Source organism: Miniopterus schreibersii (genome assembly GCF_964146895.1).
Source record: "Miniopterus schreibersii genome assembly, chromosome: 4".
NCBI classification, from domain to species: domain Eukaryota; kingdom Metazoa; phylum Chordata; class Mammalia; order Chiroptera; family Miniopteridae; genus Miniopterus; species Miniopterus schreibersii.
In genome coordinates, this window is record NC_138105.1 from 65,623,965 (window position 1) to 65,629,217 (window position 5,253).

Genomic DNA, 5,253 nt, shown 5'->3' on the forward strand with positions numbered 1-5,253 from the left:
CAAGCAACAAGTGCTGGGAGGGTGTGGAGAAAGGGGAGCCCTGGTGCACTGCCGGTGGGAACGCAGACTGGGGCAGCCACTGTGGAAAATAGCGTGGAGGGTCCTCAAAAAATTAAAAATGGAGCTGCCATTTGACCCAGTGATTCCACTTCTAGGAATATATCCTAAGAATCCTGAAGCACTAATCAGAAAGAACTTATGCACCCCTATGTTCATAGCAGCGCAGTTTACAAGAGCTAAGATCTGGACACAGCCCAGGCGCCCATCAGTAGCTGAGTGGATAGAAAGGCTGTGGGGCATTCACACCATGGAGTACTACGCAGCTGTAAAGAAGAAGGCCCTCGGACCCTTTGGGACAGTATGGATGGACCTGGAGAGTATTACTCTAAGCGAAGCAAGCCAGGCAGAGAAAGACAAGTACCACGTAATCTCACTCATATGTGAAATCTAATGAACAAAATAAACTGATGAATAAAATAAAACCAGAGGCAGGGATGCATGGATCAGACTGACACATGTCAGAGGGGAGCGGGTGGGGGGCTGGATAAAGGAAGGTGAAGAGATTAGCCAAGGAACATATATGCATAGCCCAGGGACAACAGTGTGGTGAGGGCCAGGGGGCGCTGCTGAGTGGAGGTGGGCAAAGTGGGGGGGACAGGGACATCTGCAAGTGTCAGCAATAAAAAAAAAATTTCTAAGATTTTTTTTTAATCCTCACTTGAGGATATTTTTTCCACTGCTTTTCAGAGGGAGTGGGAGAGAGAGAGAACATCAGTGTGAGAGAGACACACTGATTGGTTGCCTCCCACACGCGCTCCGACCAGGGCCGGGGAACAAGCCTGCAACCGAGGTACGTGCCCTTGGCCAGGATCAAACCTGCGACCCTTCAGTCCGAGGGCCGACGCTCTAACCACTGAGCAAACCAGCTAGGGCCACAACAATAAAAAAAAATAATAAAGGGTGAATATCGACACGCATATAAAGAAGGAACCTTAGCACTAACTGGTTTGGCTCAGCAGTTAGAGCGTCAGCCTGCAGACTGAAGGGTCCTGGGTTCGATTCCAGCCAAGGGCATGTAACTTGGTTGCAGGCTCGATCCCCAGCCCTGGTTGGGGTGAGTGGGGAAGGCAACCAATCGATGTGTCTCTCTCATGTTGTTGTTTCTCTCTCTCTCCCTCCCTTCTACTGTCTCTGAAAAGCAACAGAAAAAATATCCTCGGGTGAGGGTTAAAAAGTAAATAAATAAATAAAAAGTTCCAATTGTTAAAAAAGAAAGAAAGAAAGAACCTTGACCTACACAAAATTAACTCAAAATGGATCACAGACCTAAATGTAAATGTAAATATAAAACAATAAAATTCCTAGAAGAAAACAAAACATCTTTGTGGCCTTGGGTTTGGCAAAGAGTTCTTATAGAAAGTACCACAAGCATAATCTATAAAGAAGAAAAAAAAAGATAAATTGAACATTATAAAAATTAAAAACTTTTGCTCCGCAAAGGACACAAAAAGATGAAAAGGATGGAAAACCAAACCACAGACTGGGAGAGAATATTTGCAAACCACATGCCCAGTAAAGGACTTGTATGCAGAATATATAAAGAATTTTCAAAACATAGTAATAGGAAGACAACCTACTAAAAGAAATGGTAAAATTTGAATAGACAGTTCACCAAAGAAGATACAGATAACATATGAACACGTGAAAAGATATTCAACATCATTAATCAATTGGGGATTTGCAGGTTAAATCCACAATGAGATGCCATCAGCTAAAAGAAAAAATATGTAGCACTTGTGTTTGTTTTGTTTAATTTGCGGATAAAGACTGCATACAGGTGTGAAAAATAAAGCCTCTTTTGCAACCCAGAACTCATAGTTCAGTATGAGGTGTTTTTTTGTGTTTTGTGTTTTGTTTTTTTATTTCAAAGAGAGGCAGGGAGAGGGAGAGAGAGAGAAACATCAGTGATGAGAGAGTCATTGACCCGCTGCCTCCTGCTGGGGACCGAGCCTAAAACCGGGGCATGTGCCCTGACCAGGAACTGAACTGTGACCTCTTGGTTCATGGGTCGATGCTCAACCACTGAGCAACACTGGCCAGGCCAATATGAGTTTTGATACATATAATAAGGAACATGATGAAAAATAATAATTATATATATATATATATATATATATATATATATATATATATATATATACACACACAACCAAGTGCTGGCAGGGAGTGGGAAACTGGTCAGCAGTTTCTTACCAAGTTAAACATATAGTTATCCTAGGACCCAGCAATCCCACTTGTAAGGACTTACCCAAGTAAAATGAACACCAATTGTTCATATGACACCTGAATATGTATGTTTATAGCAGCACTAGTAATGATGTTCCCAAACTGGAGCCAACCCAAATGTCCTTTTGTGAATGAATGGTGACACACGTACACAACGGAAAACTGCTCAGCAGTCAAAAGGGATGGGCTCCTCATACACCCAACTGCACAGACACGTTCCAAATGCTAAATGAAAGAAGCCGGTCTCAAAAGCCACATTATGTGTGATTCCATTTATATCACATTTGCAAAAGGATTTTATTTTATTTTATTATTTTATTTTATTTTTGTAAAATATATCTTTATTGATTTCAGAGAGAGGAAAGAAGAAGGAGAGAGATAGAAACATCAATGATGAGAGAGTCATTGATCGAGCCCACAACCTGGGCATGTGCCCTGACCAGGAATTGAACCCTGATCGCTTGGATCCTAGGTTGACGCTCAACCGCTGAGCCGCGCCTGGCCGGGCGCAAAAGGATTTTAAAAGTTGTAGCAACAAAGAGTGGATCTATGGTTTCCAGGGGCTAGGGGTGTGGTGAGAGTCTGGCTCTACAAAGGAGGGAGTTTTTCAGGGGGAGGGAATTATCTTCTGTCAACTCTCGCTGATTATTTACATGACTCTGTACATGTGTCAAAACTCATAGTCAAATATCAAAGAAAGTGAAGACAGTGCCATGTACTTTTAAAAACAAAAAATTAAATAAATCTTATTGCCAAAAAGTACCCCTCAAACATAAAAATACTGTAGAAGAGCAGTAGTGACTGCCAGGTGAAAGGAGGCAGTTTCTGTTGGAAAGGGTACCTGGGGACCCTGATGGGGTTGATGATGTCCTTAGTCTTGGCCTGGCTGGGGGTCATATGGCCATTGGGTTCACAAGAACTGATTAGGTTAGATATTCATGTTTTCTGTGTGTGTGTGTTTCAAACATGCACACAAGCTCACCTAATGAACTAAAATGTGACAAATGTCCCCACTGGCACCTGGTATGTGGAAAGAACCCGTCTGCCTTTTTGGGGAACTGGAAGGGAGATTTGTTTTGAAGCTGGAGAAATTCAGAGGCCCGGCCCTAGTGGGCATCCAGGGAGCAGGTGGTTTTTCTGAGGTCAGTGAGAGCCACGGAAGGTGTTAGACCAGGGGCTGACACCTGGTCCTGTTGTGACACGCTGGCAATGGGCAGCAGGCAGATGCCCAGAGAAGGTGGCCCTCGTGCTCCTGCGTGTCTCTGCACTTCCGTCCGCTCTCTGCTCTGTGACTCAGCCTGGCCTTCTCCTTTTGCCTAGCTGGTTATTTCTGTTCTGTGCTGTCCTCCCAGCCCTGCCCCGCTCAGACTGATTTATGCTTTTTTTCACCTGCCTGGCAGTGGGAAGTCACCCTGACCTCCTCAGGGCCAACCACTGGGGGTGAGTGGATAGTCCCGGGCCTCCGGGCCTCAGTGACCAGACAGGGGTGGGGTTGGGGGACCTTATCAGACTTCCCATCTGCTATTCATTATGACGCAACAGCGAAGAAAACCGCACTTTCTTCATAGTTGGGGATTGGGGGAGGGGCGACAGTGCTGCTGTGTGGCGCCAGGCACTCACCTTCTCTGAGCCTTGATAGTACCATCTGTGGGGGTTCCAGAGGCCCCTGAATTATGTGTATCTCCAGGGAGCGGTGTTCCAGAACTTTCTAGAACTTTTAAGAACTTCTCAACAGGGATTCTGCACATAGAAACGGCCAAGATCTGCTGGATTGGAGACAAATTGCAATCCCCCTTTGCTGCGAGTGCCAGGAAGCAGCCATGTGCTCACCCTTGCATTGTAGTCCTCCTTTGAGGGTCCTAAAGAGTAAGGGAGTCAGGGTCCTAAAGATCTTGACCCACAGGTTGGATTCACAAGATCTCCCTATGCCCAGACTGCCTGTTCAACGTCTCCCGGCTGTCAAATGCCATCTGCTCAGCATGGCCTCCCTTGACTCCCTGTGTAAAGCCACAGCCCACACCCCCCAACATCTCCCAGCCCTGTTCTCTACTTTATTTTTTGCTCAGAATGTATTGCCATCCAACAGGCTCAAATATATTTTTTAAATGTCTTTCCTGCCCTGGCCGGGTGGCTCAGCTGGTTGGAGTGTCTTCCTGTACACCAAAAGGTTGTTGGCTCAATTTCCAGTCAGGGCACATACCTTTTTTTTTTTTTTTTTTTTAATATATCTTTATGAATTTCAGAGAGAGGAAAGGAGAGGGAGAGAGAGATAGAAACATCAATGATGAGAGAGTCACTGATCGAGCCCGCAACCCCGGGCATGTGACTCGACAGGGAATCGAACCCCGATCGCCTGGATCCCAGGTCGATGCTCAACCACTGAGCCCCGCCCGGCCTGGTAGGGCACGTACCTAGGTTGCAGGCTCAATCCCTGGTGCAGGCTTGTGCGGAGACAACAGATTGATGACATTTCTTTGTCTCTCTCCCTTCCTTTTTCTCAAAAAAAAAAAAAAAGGTATTTTCTTACTTGTCTAACTAGAATGTTAAGCAGAGGGGTCAGGGATTTTGTCATTTTGTTTTCTGCAGCACCTAGAATGCCTGGCACACAGTAGGTGCTCAATCAATGTTTTCTGGGAGAATCAATGGCCCTCCTCAAAGCCTCCTGGTTAGTGTTTAGACCCTGGAGCCCCACGGGTAAAGCCGGCTCCGGGCCCTGTCTGGTCCCATCATGATCTGTGCCTCAGTTTACCCATCTGTATATGGGAGGAAATGGCAGTAACTCCGGGGTGATGTGCAGGTGCAACAAGCCCACACACGCAAGCACTTCCAACAGCAGGAGCCGCCCCGCCCGCGCCGCCGGGACTCTGAGGCTTGCTCCTGATTGGCTCAGAGCGGGCTCGGGGCCGGGCCTGGGGACAGGCCAGGGCGGGGTCAGGGGCCCCGGGACCAGGGAGTCCGCCCTCCTGC